General features: G+C 44.0%; 1 long non-coding RNA gene across 2 annotated transcripts in view; it reads right to left on the bottom strand.

The window, feature by feature from the left end:
- Positions 1-19,945, bottom strand: part of LOC112542589 (uncharacterized) — a 30,292-nt gene extending 10,347 nt beyond the window's left edge. The window contains exons 1-3 of one of the 2 annotated variants that reach the window (XR_015793541.1): positions 19,736-19,945; positions 11,525-11,650; positions 8,064-11,181 (exon numbers count right to left, since the gene is read on the bottom strand). This is a non-coding gene — a long non-coding RNA (uncharacterized LOC112542589). Of the gene's footprint in view, positions 1-8,063; positions 11,182-11,524; positions 11,651-19,735 lie in introns of those variants that run through there. The other variant, XR_015793542.1, reaches the window with a different exon arrangement.
- Between the last annotated feature and the right edge of the window lie 226 nt (positions 19,946-20,171).

A 20,171-nucleotide genomic window follows, 5' to 3' on the forward strand; every position in this document is an offset into this window, starting at 1 on the left:
TACCTTTTGTGTTCATTTCTCTCTGTATTTGTAACTTGGGGCAGGAGATGAAAAGATACTGGACCAACTAGGGCTTAGTATTACCAAGAAGACGGGATTTCCTGGGCTTCATCTTGTCCTCACACCTTTCATGTTTCACTTTGCTAGTCACCCCATTTCTCTGAATAGTAAGGATGACTCTAGTTCCAGGGCATAATGACACTGCTTGGGTCTTTGGGAAAGGATTGATCAGGTCTTCTCACAATTGTCCCTGTCTGGATGGAACACTTCTAGTGGCATCTGAAGGTTATAGCTTCAGTTTTCCTGAGAAGCCAAAATAAAGCAACTGTGTAGGATTCCAGAACCCAATCACTTCTCCTTGTCCTGCTTCCATTTTTTTCACATTCACAAAACACAGAACACAGTATTTCAGCACCTGGGTCTTATACTGAGCAGGGATGGTGGCCTTAATGGCCCTTCCAGCTTCTGGATGGTGTCTAAGTGGGGTGGGAACAAAGAAATCATGAGTTGGGGCTGAGTCACATTTCCTTCTTGCTCTGCAGGAAGATGGTTACTATTTAGAACAGGAATGCCTGATGACGCCCCAACTCACCCTGAAACCACCCTTAAGGTCACCTCCACCTAACTTTTCTTGCTCTATCTCAGGTGTTTTCTGAGCTATGAGTTTTCTTCTGCAAACATAAGCTGTGCTATGTGGTCCTTCTCATGCAGTTCTTTCCATTGCAGGAAGCGGTGTTTGGATTTTTGTTGTTCTTCTTGTTTTTGTTTTGATGAAAAGTGATGAAAACCTGGACTTTCTTGTTTTGTTTTTAACAGCTTCAACACTGGAATGGTAAAACAGTGAATCCTTCCTTCCTTCCTTCCTTCCTTCCTTCCTTCCTTCCTTCCTTCCTTCCTTCCTTCCTTCCTTCCTTCCTTCCTTCCTTCCTTCCTTCCTTCCCTGATGAAACTGACATTAAAAAAACACATAGTCAAAGGAAGAACAGTTCAGACCATTTCCCCTTCTAGTTGGAGGGAAAGGAAGAAGCATAACACTCTGGTGGTTGTTCTCATCATTCTCCAAAGGATCTGCCCAAGGAAAGGGAAGTAATCGGTCTTTGCTGTCGAGCAATGGGAGGAAGGGGAAAGAAAGAGGGGAGTTTACCAAACAGGGCAAGCACAGACCAGATAGAATATCTGCATCTCTCCACAGCTAAATCTGGAATTGCACTTTTTTAATGGGACATTGGTTGAGTTCATCAGGGAAACTGATGGCCTTTTAGAAGATTCAGATCTGGAAGGGGCCATTGAATCCAATTCTCTGCTTAGTTGATTTTTCCAGGGATATATTTACAGCAAAGGTGAGAACACATTACTTTGAAACACAAAGCGAAACATTGACAGCACTGGAGGCAAAGAGAAGTCTAAAGAAGTAAGAAATTATAGACTCTCCCTTTGTAGACTGCAAAAAATAAATTATATGGTTTGATTGGAGAGATTTCACTTGACTTAACATACCAAGTGCCTAGCAAGGTTGGTGAGGCCATGAGGGTGTAACTAGGAGGTAATGAGGCAAGATTACAAAGACAATGGGGGCTGAAGGAATAAAGAGGCAGAGTTCTATGAACATAGCTTCCTCCTAAAAAGTTATTCTTATGGGGTTCACCAAACTGTTCCCTGGTTCCAGACTCTGGGTTCACCTCTTGGGATCTTCTTCCTGCCTCTCAGCTTCCCTTGGTCTTCTAAAGTTTTTATGGTTGAGCGGACAGTTTGGGTTTCCTTGGTAAAGTGCATTTGGGGAGGGGGGAGTTTCCTCCTTTGGCACTATGTAACTGAGCCAGCGCCTTGTTTTCCCTGGGAAGATGTCTTTCGATGAGGGCTTCCAGCTTGGCCCTAAAATTCTCCTTCACTCATCATTTTTGGACACCAAGTTAAAGTATACTCAGCAGATGTAAGCCCAGACTCTTTGTGAACAAGGGAGGACATACCCTTTCCTCCCTTTCTTACTGCAGACTGATTTCCTTCACATGCAGTCATTCACACTATCCCAGTTTCCCAATGCATTTCTTTAAAGTATATGTGTGATGGAATGGAATTATGAAGGCCAAACTCAGGGAGGAAAACATGCTCTTTCGTCTCCTGAGGGGCGAGGAAGAGATAAGAGGATGAGGCTGGCACCTCCCTGAGGAATTCACACTGTTGTGACTGGCTGACTTTGGGAACTGAGGTTTCAATCTGGGAAGATTCTTGCTAGAGGTTGTAGCTAATAAACATTGCTGAACTGAATCTACGTGGTCTCCTGGAGTTCCTTGGGCTAGGTCTGACAATATGATTGATGAAAACATTTTATCCTTGTTTTTTTCAGATGCAGAAAAATGCAACCAATGTCCAGAAGATCAATATCCAAACATCCATCAAGATCACTGTACACACAAGATTATAACCTTCCTATCCTATCAGGAAAATCTGGGGATCCTCCTGGCTTCCATTACCTTCTTCCTTTTTTTAACCACAGGCTTTGTCTTGGGGATCTTCATTAAATTCCAAGAAACTCCTATAGTCAAAGCCAACAATCGGGACCTCTCTTATATGCTCCTGGTCTCCCTTCTGCTTTCCTTCTTGACCTCCTTCCTCTTCACTGGCCAGCCAAGGACAGCCACTTGCCTTCTGCGACAAACTGCCTTCAGTATCATTTTCTCACTCGCTGTCTCTTCTGTCTTGGCCAAAACAGTCACAGTTGTGTTAGTGTTCATGGCCACAAAACCAGGGAATAAAGTGCAGAGATGGTTGGGGAAGAGCTTGGCCAACTCCATTGTCCTTTTTTGCTCAGGTGTCCAAGTTGTTATCTGCAGCATCTGGCTGGGCACTTCTCCCCCCTTTCCTGAGTCTGACACGAACTCCCAATCTGGAGAGGTCATCCTGCAGTGCAATGAAGGTTCTGTCCCCCTGTTTTACATTGCCCTCAGCTACATGGGTTTCCTCGCTGCCATCTGCTTCTTGGTGGCTTTTCTGGCCAGGAACCTCCCTGGAGTCTTCAACGAAGCCAAGCTGATCACCTTCAGCATGCTGGTCTTCTGCAGCATTTGGGTGTCCTTTGTGCCCACTTATTTGAGCACCAAGGGGAAGTACATGGTGGCTGTGCAGATCTTCTCCATCTTGGCCTCCAGTGCTGGCCTTCTGGGCTTCATCTTTCTCCCCAAATGCTACATTATTTTTCTAAGACCAGATCTGAATACAAAAGAACATTTGATGTCAAAATAAAATAGAAAATGACTCTTAGATATCTGGTTCCCCAAAATGTTTCTTAGAGAGTCCACTAACAGGTTTTGATATCTTACGATTTTTTGAAAAAAGAAAACCCCAAGTCCTGTTGTTTCAAGTCCTGGTAGAAGTGGTCTATCTCATTTTAATCCATATGATTTACTCCTTTCTCCTTCCTGTTAAGTGTGTAAAAAGTTTTGGGGTGTGAATGAATGTCGCAACAATCCTTACCTTTCACCTACTGGATCAGAAGACTTATAGGTTTATTCATGCTCCAGAACGATGGCTAATAAATATCCTATTTAGACAAGGAATACTTGCTATATGGGTTAGTTCCAGCTTCACAAACAAAGAACAGTCTTTTTCTCAAGCAGGACAGTGCGGTCTTATCCACCACCAAATATGCTGATGATATGCAATTGGACATCTTGACCCTACAATGAGGAGGAGATGTGGTGGAAATCCTGACCTGGTGGCTGGAGGCTGGGAGGAACTGGATCCAGCAAAACAGTTTGTGATTGAATCCCAGCAAGGCAAAGCTGATGCTCCTCCAGACACTTTGTGGTATCATGTGTAAGAGTTGCTTCATTCATTGCCGAATAAAGACTCCATGAGACGCAGGCTCCTACGAAAGCAATTGACTCAGATGTAATGCAGGTGGTTACAAACAAAGCCAGGGTTGGCTTGGCACAGGTTACATAGCATTTTATAGTCTCCCCATTTCCTGCACTTTGCAAATCCCACCTGCTGACCGCCCCCGCCCGCCTTTGCCCATCCTTATCTCGCCCCTCACCCCCAGCTCTCCCCACCTTGGGCCGATGGCAGGTTCAGCCAGGGTCATTTGTTTTCGGCAGGTCCCGTGAGGCTGACTCATGATTGTGCTTGATGGGCGGTTGAGCACGGCTTGAGCTGTGAAGTTCTTTGTTTCTATTGTTGGCTGGTTGCCTACAGCGGCTGGGGGAAGTCCCACTTGTTACAAAGTAATTGATTCCTGCCGCGGGTTGATTGCTGCCACCTGTCGGCAGTTTACTTGCGGTTAGCGCTTCCTCTTTCAATCGCCTGCACCTGAGGCAAGGAAACTCACCAGGCGTGTTTGAACTTAGCTAGGCAGAATGGCGGCTAGCTTGAATGGCATGAGCCAGGCTGAACCTGACATCATGGATGTTTGATCTATAGCTCTTCATGGGATGGAACCTCTCCTGGACTCATGGCTCCTACTGGAACAACTGGTGAAGAGTGTGGTTGGGACAGCTTCAGCTGGTCTGCCAGTTGGGCCCATTCCTGAATGCGAGACAGTGAAGGCTCACATCTTGCCATCTTTCAGCCAGACTACTCTAATTTGCTTTATGTGGAGCTGCCCTTGAAGTTGACTCAGAAGCTACAGCTGGCACAAAAGGTGACATTCCACACGCCAACTAGCCCAGGTTGATATCAATTTTGCAAGAGCTGCATTGGTTGCTAAGAAACTTCTTGGGCAGTTGAAGGTGCTGCTGATTATGCATGAAGGCCTATGATAGAAGAACAGTGGAATCTGCCTTTCCCTACAGAATCTAGCAGGGAGAGGAAGTTCTCAGCAGCAGCCCCTTCCATCTGGAACAGCTGTCCTCTGAGGACTCTGATGTCTCTCCATACTGTATCTTTATTGTATTCATTATAAGCCCCCTGAAATCATAAGAAGAGGTGGCATGCGTATATTTGGAAGTAAATTAACCAACCAACACTGAAACAAATATTTTTCTCTTTTTTAAGGGAAGAGCCCAGTGGCATTTGAAGAACTAGAAGCCAAAGTGGAGATCAATCAACTCCCAAGCAAAATCTCTCTTGCTCAGGAGATTTGTTGGGCTTGTAATGAGGGTATCCATTTTGCTAGGCCCCATATTTGCCTGCATCCCATAGAAGCCCAAGAAATGGGAAGCAACTGGTCTTTGCTGTCCAGGTGAGGGAGGGAGGGAGGGGCAAAGAAGGAGGGGAAGGCCACTATCAGGGCTACAACTGACCAGACAGAAAAACTGGAAGACCAAAGAGCATTTATGAACGTGCATTTTTTAAAACAACTGGCTTCAATCATAGCCTGTTTATATGTTGGATACTTACGGCCGAGTTCTGAAATCATTTGGTTTGATGTGACTCTGGTGCAGGGTTGCAAATAATAAATCTCAGTACAATGAAAAAAAATCCCTTGGAAACTAGCTCTTACCATCACTAACTTTAAAAATGTAATCCAAATCAAATCAATGGCTTGTTCTGCATCTAGAGATACTAAAGAGGACAGGAGCACAGACAGGAGCGGTTCTCTCTGTGCCCAGGATAAAAGAACACGAAAGACACTGCAGACTACAGCAACCAGAAAAATCTGTAGTACCTGAACATGCTCTCAAGCACACTGGACACAAAATCCTATTTGAAAACACAGAGATACTGGACAACACCAACAGCCACTACACCAGGCTATACCGGGAAGCCATTGAAATTCACAAACACCGGCACAGTTTCAATAAAAAAGAAGAAAGTCTAAAAATCAACAAAACCTGGCTACCAATCCTGAAAAATACAGCCTGCAAAAGGTCAACAAACTCAGCTCAACCACCAGGACGCGTGAACAATTCACACAATGAACATGCTAATCACCCTCAGCAGCCACTCGTTAACAACTCAACAGAAAAAAAACCTGCCTAACCCCCAGGAAGATACACACATATTCTAATCACCAAAACAAGCAGCCACTTGTTAACCCACAACCCCCCTCCCCGCCGGCACTCTTGCTGATCTCTATAAATACCCACTAGGGTCACAGCATCCTAGGCACAGAAAGAACCACTCCTGTCTGTGCTCCTGTCCTCTGAAGATGCCGGTCACAGATGCTGGCGAAACGTTAGGAACCAAAACTTCCAGAACATGGCCACACAGCCCGGAAGGCCCACATCAGCCATCAACTGAGGCCTTGCCTGGCACAAGAGGATCTGTCTACAGTTACTCTCACGCAGAGGAGCACCTGGATAGACTGCTGCAATGTCTTTTACGCAGGGCTGCCTTTAAAGACTACAGACTGGGAGATTACAAGTAGCTTCAAACACAATGGAAAACTCTGTTAAGTGACTCCTGCTGGCCTTGGGTGGTCCAGACCGGCTCTTTCTCCAGGCATCGGGGCTAGGTGAGTGGATCTCCCTGTTGGTTGTTTTCATCTGTTCCATTCAGTTCTCCATTTTGAGCATCTGACTTACCTTTTAATGATACGTGGTTAATTTTTCTTGTACAGCACCTAGAGATACTTACATCAAATGTAAATACCTGTAAAATAATGTTCAGGGCATTTAATTATTGGTTCACATCTTCTCACTGACTTCCACCTTATCAAGATCTGCCCTTTGGAAGAAGGGAAATCTGCAACTTGTCCCCAGTCACTCATCGGCCTGCCTTTTGCCTCTTACCAGATTTTTTCTCAGATTGCAAACCATTGAACTAATATCCAGCTTTTTAAGAACAGGACTTGGGATTTTTTGAGCAAAGGAACCAGTCTGAACTCACAGAAAATAACATATACTAAATAAAGCTAAGGTTCCAATAGAAGAGAATATATGTCGCTCAGGGTTGAATTGTGGAATCCTTTGGGCTCTCTGAGCTTGGTTGTTTCTTACAGACATTTCATTACCCAGCTAGGTAACATCATCCGTGCTAGTGAGTGTGGGGTTGGCTCCCTGTTTATATGCAGTAGCTTGCCCCGCCAGTGTTGGTGAGGGTGTAGTTTTCTCCTTGATAGTTCCTTCATTAGGTTTGCTTTAGTAGCCCAGGAAGAAAAAACAGGAGTCATCTACAACATACAGGGTAAGGACTGTAACAGCCGCTATACAAGACTGGCAGAAGACTAGCACAGCACATCCATGAACACAAACTAGCAGTCAGAAGACATGATGAAAACTCCTTAATCTCACAACACATGGACAGATTCAACCATAGTTACAACTGGGCAACTGTGTATATCCCAGACCAAGCTGATTCCAAAAACACTAGTGAATTCCTAGAAGCTTGGCACTCAAACACATCAGCCATCAATTGACAGATAGAGATAAACCAGATTTACACATTATTCAAAAGAGAAAAATAGGAAAGCTAAGAAGGAAATACAAAGACCAGAGCACATCCTCTCCAACAACCTACACCCAGATAAGCAGGGATTAACACCAGACAAACAATCAAGCAGAGAACAATATTCTAATCAAGGAACTACTAAAGAGAAAACCACACCCCCACTGACACTGGCAGGGCAAGCTACTATATACACACATGGAGCAAACCCCACACTCACTTTGATGATGTTATCTAGTCAGGTAATGAAACGTCAGCCATCAACAGGCACATAGAGATAAGCAATTTACACACCATTTCAGAGACAACGATAAGGAAACAAAAAGAACAGAACACCTCCTTGCCAGCATTCAACACTCAGATAAGCAGGGATTGCCACCAGGATGAACACCAGACAAACAGTCAAGCAGAGAACAATATTCTAATCAAGGAACTACTAAAGAGAAAACCACACCCCCACCGACACTGGCAGGGCAAGCTACTGTATATAAACAGAGAGTACACCCCACTCCCTTCTAGCACTGAAGATGTTACCTAGTTGGGTAACAAAACGTCTGCAAGAAAACAACCAAGCTCAAGGAGCGCCAAGGACTCCACAAAGCTAAATTTGAATGCGAGCTCGAATTAAAATCTCTGCCAGGATATTCCCCTCAACATACAATGGATTGTGAGTACTTTTTTTAAACCACCAAGGCAATAATCAAAACTTGGCCTGGGAACTTGGACAATTTATTGGTTTTTTGTATCTCCCTTCAGTAGCTGGAGGGAGTCTTTTATTGTACAAAAGGAGATCTTAAAAAGAAAAAAAGAGAGAGAAATTTTCAAGTATACATGCCTTCAGCTAGTTCAGAAATTAATCTTAATAATAAAATTATTTTCTAGTTTAATCATTTTCTATAAGCTTTTTATCTACACTATATTCTTCAAAATCCAATTTCACTCTACCTTCATATCTTTTTATTCTATATCTCCAATATACTTCTTTATGGTTGACTTCGATATTTCTGTCGCCTTAATCCCTGAATACCTCTACTGTCACTCTCTATGCAGCTGTACTCCTTTTCCTTCGGAGTTCAATCTGTCTTTCATCATTTTTTAGTTTCTATTTTCTATTTCTGTTCTGTCCAAGTCTTGACTTTTTCTTCCCCTTTCCTGCCAGTTTGTTCCTGACTGGGGTTCTGGATTCTCCTCCTCTTCTTCCCAAACTTTCCTCCATCTGAGGGAAACACCTCTCTCTCCCCAGTTCTCTCAGCTTTGCCTCCTTTCCTATTGCTCTTCTCATCAGGGCTGTCTGTAACGTTAGCTGCATTCGGTACTGGAAATAACCCTCGTGAGACATGGACTCGAACAAAAGCTAGTTTACTCAGGTGTAATGCGTAACGGTTACAGACAAAGCCAGGATTGGCTTGGCGCAGTTTCTTACAGTATTTTATAGGGTTCCCCCCTTGACCCATAGTACCCCTGGGTTCCGCCCCTGCCCTTGTCCCTGGTCACCCCTCTGCTTGTCACGATCTCCCTCCCGTCTCCTTAATGGCAGATTCAGGACAGGTTTCATTGTCCTCATGATCTTCGTCTTTTGTCCATGTTGTCAGTGTACTTATGGGGCTTTTCTCATGCGGATGAAATGGGGTTTCTTAAGTCGGGTTCCAACTGCTCGCTGATTGCCTCCGGATTGCTGTATTCCTGAAGCATTGTAATCGGGGCATTGCCCGGTCTGGGGAGCCGCCGGTACTACAATGTTGCCGGTTCCAATTTACTCTTGGCCATGAGTTAATTGGGGCCACCTGCCAGCAATTAGCTTGCGGTTTGCCTTGTTTCCCTTCCCTGACTGCCTATGCCTGAGGCAGTGAAATTGACTAGTGGTGGTGAAACTGAGCAGTGGCGCTGGCTGTGCTAGGCCAAACCTGCTACTGTCGATCCTTGAGTTTTTCTCTTTATCTGACTCCCGGGTTTGGCTCTGCTTCTCCTCATGAGGCAGGAGAAAACCACACCCTTACCGACGCTGGCAGGGCAAGCTACTGTATATAAACAGAGAGCAATCCCCACTTTGATGGGTAGCTGGGTTGCCCTGGTGATGGGGGAGGGCCAAGAAGGTGGGGGAAGAAGGTGCGCAGGGGCTTATAGCCTGCTCAGGCAGCTTGTCCTTCCACAGGGACATTATTTATCTTCTTTATTTGGGTTTACTTATTTATTTAAATGTATTTATTTCTTATAAAACAACAACTATTGTAGTTGAGGCACTGGCCTGAATAGGAAAAAGCTACTTCCCACTACACAGGAGACTTGTATCTGGAACAGAAAGGTTGGTCTCAACCTTTCCTGTGGGAGAAACCTTTCAAGTTAGTTTTGCTTATAATTGTCTGATAGTCTGTAACATCAAACTGCAACATCCACCATCTTGAAAGGCAAACATTCCTTCATAGCAGACCATCCTCATTCTCTGGTCTTCCTGAAATATTGTGTATACTAACACTTAATTTGACAATACTGGATAAGAAGACAAACAACATGCAATTTCCTAGCTGGACCTCTACCAATTTTCCAAAGCAAAATTTCCTCTCCTTCATTTCCCAGGACTTACTTCAGCTGTCCAGGGAGACCCCACTTTGGAAACTGTGAAGAGATGGTGAGAGGAGGACATCTTCTAAGACCTCCTTTTCAAATTCTGCAGCCTGGGAATTATTCCATACTTGTAATATTGGCTTAATTCATTGAAACCACTTAGGGAGTGGGTGCAAAGGAATGGGGAGAGGGGGCAGTATGGCCAGTTTGCTTTCAGCACAATAGGTGGTAGCAGTGGAACCAAGTCCAAACCATGGCAAAGCCATTCAGAGGGTATTAGGAGGTTGAACCTAAGAACCCTAGTGTATTACAAAACTTTTTTGAGATGGGAAACACATAGAATGTACACAAAATTATAACTTTGAGAAAAAGATTGCAGAAGTAATGAGATATTGATTTATGTTTTCACAACTAGCTGCTCTTTGGTATTTAGATCTGGTCTTAGTAAAATAATGTAGCACTTAGGGAAAAAGATGAAACCCAGCAGGCCAGCACTGGAGGTCAAAATGGAGAAGATCTGCACAGCCACCATGTACTTCCCTTTGGTGCTCAAGTAGGTGGGCACAAAGGAGACCCAGATGCTGCAGAAGACCAGCATGCTGAAGGTGATCAGCTTGGCTTTGTTGAAGGCCCCAGGTAGGGTCCTGGCCAGGAAAGCCACCATGAACCAGATGGCAGCCAGGAAGCCTATGTAGCCAAGAGCAATATAAAACATGGCAAGAGACCCTTCATTGCATTGCAGGATGATCTCTCTTAGTTGGGAGTGCATGTCAGAAACAGGGAATGGGGGAGACACCACCAGCCAGATGCTGCAGATGACCACCTGGATACTGCAAGGAGAAACAATGATGGAATTGGCCAGACTCCTCCCCAGCCACCTCCGCACTCTGTTCCCTGGCTTTGTGGCCAGAAAGGCAAGGACCACCGTGACTGTTTTGGCCAAGACAGAAGAGACAGCAATCGAGAAGACGATGCTGAAGGCTGTCTGTCGGAGAATGCAAGTGGCTCTCCTTGGCCGCCCAATGAAGAGGAAGGTGGTCAAGATGGAAAGCAAGAGGGAGGCGAGGAGGATGTAAGAGAGGTCCCGGTTGTTGGCTTTGATGATGGGAGTATCTCTGTGTTTCACAAAGATTGCTAGTACAAATACAGTAGGTAACGACAAGAAAAGTGCAAGGGAAGACAAGATGGTCCCCAGATATTCATTGTTGGTCAGAAAGCTTACTTCCTTAGGGACACATTTCTCTCACTCCTTATTTTGATGCTGGTCTTCTGGACATTTGGTGCAATGATCTGCATCTGAAGAGAAGAAAAGTAACATTTACCAGGTTCAGCCACTAATCGAGTCGTTTTTGTGCCACCAGCAGAGATGCTGCATGGGGTAAGAAACAGTGAAAACAAAAGAAGATGCAATTTTAGGAACTGTGACCAACTTTACTAAACACTGAGAGCACTTTTCTGCTTTCTAACCCTGGTGAAGGATGCATGCTAATGGTTTAGCAGTTGATCTTTCATACCTTGGTTTCCTAGCCTGTCTATTTTTTAATATGTTTCAGAAATAAACCAAGCAACGTGGGTTCTTCACCCAGGGAGAAGTGTTAGCCTTCTTACTAAAGGGCTGCTTCACTTTGGAGTCACCCACCTTCCTGAGAGAGAAGGTCCCCTCCGCACAGAAAACACAGTCTTAGCAGCAGATGGGCTCCCCTTCCTGACCCACCTTGAAAAATCCATGCTGACAACTTTCCACATACCTGGAGGGAAGCAGACCCTGAGCAGAAAAAGGAAACATGAAGGACAGTAGTTTAGGGTCGACATCAAAGGAAAGAAATGGTATACTAGGTCCATTTAACAGAAGCAGCTGTTTATCCAGGAATCTCCCTTCTGGGAGATCAAGGGATCTGAATCTAGGAGATGTTTCTTCTTTTTCACCTCCAGACTGTGGAACAGTTTGCAATGAGAGATTAGATTTGCCTTGACTCTGTTGGCTTTGAGAGAAAAGGTCAAATGGAGCTCTTCCAGGAGTCGTTTATAAGAGCCAACATAGCATTTTAGGAATTGGTTATCATATTATCTGTGTTTCATTTTTGTAAACCACCATGAGTCACATAATTATGTCAGTCCAAAATTGCATAATAAATAAACAAACAAACAAATTGTTTTCCAGTGAATCTGCTGCCTGTTTTTTCTGTGTTTGTTTACTGTTCATCAGTTTTAGTCCACATCCGTAAAATATAACAACTGTGGAAAGCATTATAAAAATAAAAGCAAAATGGCATCAGTTGAACTTGGATCCAGATTCCCTTATTCAGGTATAGCAATGGACCATGTAAGCTACAAAATTAAGGAGAGGTTCTCTGCAACTCTTTTGATCCCTTGAAGGGCTTCAGAGACTTCAAAGAAGCTCCACAGGGAAAGTGTTATTTAAGACAATGCTGAAGAGGAGAGATAGGAATAAAATGGTTTTCCCCACCTTGCTAAACCTTTGGGGCCACATAGCAACATCCTGGTCAATGAGCAACTTGGGTTCCTGGGATTTCTGTCTTGCAAAACTCCCAAACTTCTCCCTGACAACAGACTGGTTGGGAAACCATAACTAGTTCACAATCTCCAAGTCAGCTGCCAGCTCTCCGTTCTTGTCCAAATACACCCCATCCATGGAATGGTTGTAAAACTGGGGGGTTTGCAGGAAAGGATGGAGCTAGAAAGGGAAGAACATTGGGTCTATGCCCCAACCACTGATGCCGAAGAAGCTGAAGTTGACCAGTTCTATGAAGACCTACAACACCTTCTACAACTAGCACCAAAAAAAGATATCCTTTTCATCATAGGGGATTGGAATGCTAAAGTAGGAAGTCAAGGAATAATCGGAATAACAGGCAACTTTGGCCTTGGAGTACAAAATGAAGCAAGGCAAAGGCTAATAGAGTTCTGTCAAGAGAACAAGCTAGTCATAGCAAACACTCTTTTCCAACAACACAAGAGATGACTCTACACATGGACATCACCAGATGGTCAATACCGAAACCAGATTGATTATATACTTTGCAGCCAAAGATGGAGAAGCTCTACACAGACAGCAAAAACAAGACCAGGAGCTGACTGTGGCTCAGATCATGAGCTTCTTACTGCAAAATTTAGGCTTAAATTGAAGAATGTAGGGAAAACCACTAGACCACTCAGGTATGACTTAGATCATATTCCTTGTGAGTACACAGTGAAGGTGATGAATAGATTTAGAGGATTAGATTTGGTAGACAGAGTGCTTGAAGAACTATGGACGGAGGTCTGTAACATTGTACAGGAGGCAGTAACTAAAACCATCCCAAGGAAAAAGAAATGCAAGAAAGCAAAATGGCTATCTGATGAGGCATTACAAATAGCTGTGGAAAGAAGGAATGTGAAAAGCAAGGGTGAAAGGGAAAGATATAAGCAACTGAATGCAGATTTCCAGAGAATAGCAAGGAGAGATAAGAAGGCCTTCTTAAATGAACAATGCAAAGAAATTGAGGAAAAAAATAGAATGGGGAAGACTAGAGATCTCTTCAAGAAAATTGGAGATATCAAAGGAACGTTTAGTGCAAAGATGGGCATGATAAAGGACAAAAAAGGCAGGGACCTAACAGAAGCAGAAGAGATTAAGAAGAGGTGGCAAGAATACACAGAAGAACTATACAAGAAAGATCTTAATGTCCCTGATGTCCACGCTGGTGTGGTCACTGACCTTGAGCCAGACATCCTAGAGAGTGAAGTCAAGTGGGCCTTAGGAAGCATTGCTAACAACAAAGCTAGTGGAGATGACAGTATTCCAGCTGAGTTATTTAAAATACTAAAAGATGATGCTGTTAAAGTGCTGCACTCAATATGCCAGCAAGTTTGGAAAACGCAACAGTGGCCACAGGATTGGAAAAGGTCAGTTTACGTTCCAATCCCAAAGAAGGGCAATGCCAAAGAATGCTCAAACTATCGCACAATTGCACTCATTTCACATGCTAGCAAGGTTATGCTCAAAATCCTACAAGCTAGGCTTCAGCAGTACGTGAACCGAGAACTACCGGATGTACAAACTGGGTTTCGAAGAGGCAGAGGAACTAGAGATCAAATTGCCAACATTCACTGGTCATGGAGAAAGCACGAGAGTTCCAGAAAAACATCTACTTCTGCTTCATTGACTATGCAAAAGCCTTCGATGGTGTGGATCACAACAAACTGTGGCAAATTCTTAAAGAGATGGGGGTACCAGACCATCTTACCTGTCTCCTGAGAAATCTGTATGCAGGCCAAGAAGCAACAGTTAGAACCAGTCATGGAACAACTGATTGGTTCAAAATAGGGAAAGGAGTACGACAAGGCTGTATACTGTCACGCTGCTTATTTAACCTATATGCAGAGTACATCATGAGAAATGCCAGGTTGGAAGAATCACAAGCCGGAATTAAGATTGCAGGGAGAATCATCAATAACCTCAGATATGCAGAGGATACCACCCTAATGGCAGAAAGTGAAGAAAAACTAAAGAGCCTTGAAGGAGGAGAGTGCGAAAGGTGGCTTGAAAGTCAACATTAAAAAAACTAAGATCATGGCATCTGGACCCATCAATTCCTGGCAAATAGAAGGGGTAGAAATGGAAGCAGTAAAAGACTTCATTTATTTGGGCTCCAAGATCATCGCAGACGGAGACTGCAGCCATGAAATTAAAAGACGCTTGCTCCTTGGGAGGAAAGCTATGGCAAACCTAGATAGCATATTAAAAAGCAGAGACATCACCTTGCCGACAAAGATCCGCATAGTCAAAGCTATGGTTTTTCCAGTAGTAATGTATGGCTGTGAGAGCTGGACCATAAAAAAGGCCGAGCGCCGAAGAATTGATGCCTTTGAACTGTGGTGCTGGAGAAGACTCTTGAGAGTCCCCTGGACTGCTAGGAGGTCAAACCAGTCAATCTTAAAGGAAATCAACCCTGATTGCTCATTGGAAGGATCGATAATGAAGCTCAAGCTCAGATATTTTGGTCACCTAATGCGAAGAGAGATCTCTTTGGAGAAGACCCTGATGCTGGGAAAGATTGAAGGCAAAAGGAGAAGAGGACGGCAGAGGATGAGATGGTTAGATAGCATCACTGAAGCAATGAGCATGAAACTGAGCAAACTCAGGGAGGCAGTGAAGGACAGGAAGGCCTGGCGCAATATGGTTCATGGGGTCACGAAGAGTCGGACACGACTTAACGACTAAACAACAACAACTGTGTGTGTTGCAAAATAGGGGATTGACTTCCGTCAAGCACTTGGAATACCCAATAAATACGTATTTACATTTCCCTACAAGCAGGATTCACACAACATGCAGAAGGGCATTATTTTGATACACAATTTTATATTACATATATACACAATTTTATATTATATATATATATATATATATATATATATATATATATATATATACTTCATATAATGTATAACCAAGATGGGTGGTGGATTGTTGACAATCGTGTCCAGCTACCTCTTCAAATCCTTTGGATGGTTGTCAGAAGAAGTCATGCTATGGCCCACTGTGGCCCCAAACCTCTTTTCAAGTGGCTTTCTCAAAGATACAGTAACAAGAAGCTGAGACCCCTGTGTCAATCAGCTGTGGCCCAATGTACCATCTGCCACAGAAATAATCCAAAGAGTAGTAAACCTACCCGCCCAGGCCACCTTCGTACAGCTCAATATCCAGGAGAGGCCTGGCAAGTGGACTTTACAGAGCTTCCCAAAAAGGGACCCAAAAATCATCTTTTGGTCTTTGTGGATTTGTTTTCTGGATGGCCCGAAGCCTTCCCTGTCTCATCTCAACGTGCAGGAGAAGTGGTTAGGGCCCTGGTAGAGTACATCATTCCAAGGTTCTCGGTCCCTAAAGGGTTAGAGTCAGATAATGGGAGGCACTTCACTTCTGATGTCACTCAACAAGTCAGTAAATTCCTGGACATTCCTTGGCATCTTCATTCAAGTTATCGGCCCCAGGCGTCAGCCAAAGTGGAACGCATGAACCGTTCTTTAAAGACTCAGCTTGCCAAGCTTTGTCAAGAGACTCAGTTACCATGGCCTAAAGTGTTGCCCCTTGCTCTAACACGTATCAGAGCTATGCCCAGAGGGCCACTGATGTTGTCCCCTTTTGAAATGCTTTATGGGAGACCATTTGTATCACATGAAGTGCTAACTGTATGGACAGGTGAAAAGAACATTTCTCAATATCTACAGAAACTGGCGCAGGTTTTATGTTCTATTTCACTACAGGTCTGAGACGCCTTGCCAGTTGCTCCTGACGTACCGCCCATCAACCAGCCAGGCCAGTGGGTCAGAGTTAAGGAGCTGTTCCCATCCTGCACAGATCCAAAGTGGTCCGAGCCAAAGCAAGTTCTTCTGAGCACCCCAACAGCTGTGAAAGTTGAAGGCATTAAGGCCTGGATACACGGCTCCAGAATCAAGCAGGTAGAGGAACCCTCAGAGACGTGGCAAGTTTCCTCGGTTGATGGACTTAAACTAAAATTGCAGCACTCTCCAGCTTCACCAGCAGATCTTTTCAAGGACTAATTAGGTCCACCGGTAGAGGCCTAATTCAGGAACAGAAGATTTGAAACCATAGACTTTCCCAGCCACACAAACCCCTACATGTGCTGGCTTGGTCACAACCCAAGTTGTGAAACTGACATTGTTTTCATTGTGTTGATTGTTTGTTTTGGAATACTTTTCACTTGTTGTTGGTTTCCCCGCACCTTTTGGGGAAGGGATCAAGATGGGTCTGATTACTATTTTCTGGAGGGCGGATGTCTTAATGCTTTGGATGCACAGGGACAGATCAAAGAGTGTGTGTCTGAAAAATCTGATCATAAGTCTATTGATAATTGAAGTGTTTATCTTGATTGACAATACTGATGCTTATATTGAAAGGTTTGGACTTCGAAGACCACCACCACCACCGGCACCTACTTATAAGGTAATACGCAGAAAAGATACAGAGGAGTTTGTATTCCATTTACAGTCTAATAAGACTTACATTTATGACACTGTGGCTTTGTCCCAAAATCTGCTGCAGGAAGGTAACCCCGAATTAGCAAAGGATTGTTGGATATGTTTACCTATAACCCCAGGGGTTCACCAAGCCCTTCCTGTCTCAGCAGAATGGTGGTACAAACTCAAGACTAAATTGGTTTTCACTGGAGAAAGACCCCCAAGTGGAATTGCTCAATCTTATTTTGATGCACTTAAGAGGATGATACTGAGAATGGGACTAAAGCAAGGCCCCCCCATAGATGGGCCTGTTGCAATTGGAGTAGAAATGCTAGATAAAACACCAATGTTTGTTCAGCGTCATGATCCCCATGAACCCAAGAGACGAGTGGAAGTGGGGAGAATTGATGTGAATGCTTGTGCCATGGTAGTTTCAATGGTTCGTGATCATACTTTCACAATGGTGAAAGCTATGCATGAAGCCACAAAACAGCTCAAAGATGTGTATTTAACCAAAGGATCCAGAATAACTATTCTGCAAGGAAAAATGAGAGAGAACTGGTGTCTGAATAATCTAATCCTGCTTATGACCAGTTTGATTTCCTCCCTTGGCTCTTAAAGGGCAAGAAGGGAAAGGATTGTTTCCCTATTCCCCAAAGGTCCCAAGAGGGACAATGGGAAGACTCCTCATATTTTGTGGACCCTTCCCTGCCAGGCGTGGCAGTAAACAAATCAATGGAAGCCCCTGTAAGCCCACAAAAAGGGGTTCAACCATTGGTTGGAATGTATGTGACTGAGACTTACACTGTGAAGTTCAGTGACAGTACCCAGGAAAAAGATTTTGAATTCACTTTGAGACCATGCCTGGAAGAGGGAGGAGTTTTCTTTCTCTGTGGGGACAAGGCATTCCAATGCCTGCCCCTTGACTGGGAAGGAATATGTACTTTAGCCTTCCTGTCTCCTGATATTGGAGTTATTGTAAATAAGCAAGACCCGCCAATCCCTTTGGTAGGACATATTCGGAGGAAGAGAATTCCACTTCTTCTTCCCCTGTTAATAGCTATTGGAGTAGCCAAGGGAACTGGGATTGCCGGAATAACCCACTCTGCTATCGCATTTCAACAACTGTCAAAAGATTTCCAAAGTAGCCTGAATCAAATTGCGCAAGGAGTACTTGAACTCCAGAACCAACTGGATTCATTAGCAGCTGTAGTCCTCCAAAACAGACGAGGTCTGGATCTTCTCACAGCTGAGAAAGGAGGCCTCTGTCTCTTTTTGGAAGAAGAGTGCTGTTTTTATACTAACAAATCCGGAGTAGTTCGACAGGTTGTTAAAGACCTGCAAGAAAAAGCTTCTGAAATAAGACAAAGACTTACAAATGCAGATCAATGGTTATCTTGGCTACCTGGAAGCGCCTGGATAAGGCAAGTATTATTTTTGCTCTTATGTTCATTTGCTGGATTAATATTCATTCCATGTATAGTTCCTTTAGTAAGAAAATTAGCATTAGAAAAGCACAGTGGAAAGTACACTGTGTGAACGCAACCACACAAGTGGTTCACCTGAAAGCAAAAAGATGACTGGCTGAATGAAGGGCAATCTCTTCATTCCTTTCAATGTAGGGAAAGGAAAGGAAAGGAAAGGAAAGGAAAGGAAAGGAAAGGAAAGGAAAGGAAAGGAAAGGAAAGGAAAGGAAAGGAAAGGAAAGGAAAGGAAAGGAAAGGAAAGGTTGTTGTTGTTTCCACAATTGATGGTTTAACTGTAATTGCAGCCCCCAGAAATCAAGCCCAAACATTTGCCAAACTTATGATCCTTCGCTTTCTTCCGAAAACATATAAGTGGAATCACATACATAAGAAGCATCTTATGTTCAAAAGCAAAGGGAGGAAATGAAGGGCATTATTTTGATACACAATTTTATATTTTATATATATATATATGCTTCACATAATGTATAACCATACCTGTAACAGTGCACTCTATTTTATTTCTAAAGGGTTAACTTGCTTTTGTTTTGTAAAGACCACTGGGTTCTCCCCCCCCCCCTTATCTCTTTGCTGAATGCCCGATTGTCTTCGAATAAGCAATTAGCCAAGTACAAGCTCAATAAAAGTTGCCTTCTAAAGAGCCCAGCATCCCCCACCCAATCTCCCTTAGAACTAGGCAGATGCTGCAAGCCATAACTTAATTCGATACAAGGCTGGTGCTGGCAGGGTTTGTTGTTACCAAGCTTTTTGCAACAGTTGTGAGGCCCTACATTCTAGAGAAAGATAAGAAGAATCTGGTATGCCATTCCCTTGGTAACCAGAAGAAAAAGTTACAGTTAAGTTTACCTTCCTAAGAACCACCTTTCACTTGTTCAGACCGTCCCAAAAATCCCTTGTATGGGTATGAGGGGATGTACTATCTGATTACAGATTTAAATGTCTATAAAGCCTCTGATGTTTGTTTTGTGAGGGGTGATTCCATCAACATCTCTTGTTAATGTGTTGATTGGGGTCACCCAGCTGTGTCTTGATCAAAATACATCTGCTATTCATCAGAAGTCTCATCTCAAGTCTTCTTATTGGCTTTTTATTGAAACTTGGGAAATAAAAGTGCCATACAATGCCAAACCCCAAACAGGTTAACAAACCCCCAAAGTCCAGTTCAGATACAATGCAATGCCAGTGAAATGAGCCTGGCTTGGGATGTTCTAGTTCCCTTTCTTCGGGATTTGCTTTTAAGAGCCAAGTCACACCAGGACACCCAGGCGGGTTCAGACGACATGCCCTAAACCCAAACAGATGCCCCAAGCACAGGGGCCGAGTTCACACAAAGCACAGGGCTTGCAGGAATGAAGCTTAAGAGGATCTCCTGGTTCACTCACCCTCCTAAGACGCGTTGAACTACAGAGGATCCAGCCCTCTTTCCGCCTCATCAGCGCATGGTGAGAATGCAGGCACAATCTGGGGCACCTCCTTCCTTGCAGGGCTTTTCTTCTTCCCTGCTGCCGATTTGCAACAATGCAAACTCTCCTTCCTCCCCCAGGGCCTCCTCTGGATCTCTTCCCTGCAAGACTTTCCTGCAGCCTTTTACCTCCTGCAAAGCTCAAAGGGTTAAAGAGAGAGAGTGCAGCTTCCTAGAGAGGCAAGAGATAGTGATGTCACTCCTATTCCCACCCTCCCCTGAAAAGCCACCTGTGGCCGCTGCCCCCCAGTGGCCTATCGCTGAAGCGCATGGTGTTCCCTCTCTTTGCAGAGGGAGCCCCCTGGGGGATGCATTGTGCAATGCAGGACCCCATGCAAAGAGGGGAGAAAGGCTGT

This window comes from Python bivittatus, unplaced genomic scaffold, assembly GCF_059951505.1.
Source record: "Python bivittatus isolate LINGU-HERP-01145 unplaced genomic scaffold, Pbiv_v1 ctg000820_np1212, whole genome shotgun sequence".
NCBI lineage: Eukaryota > Metazoa > Chordata > Lepidosauria > Squamata > Pythonidae > Python > Python bivittatus.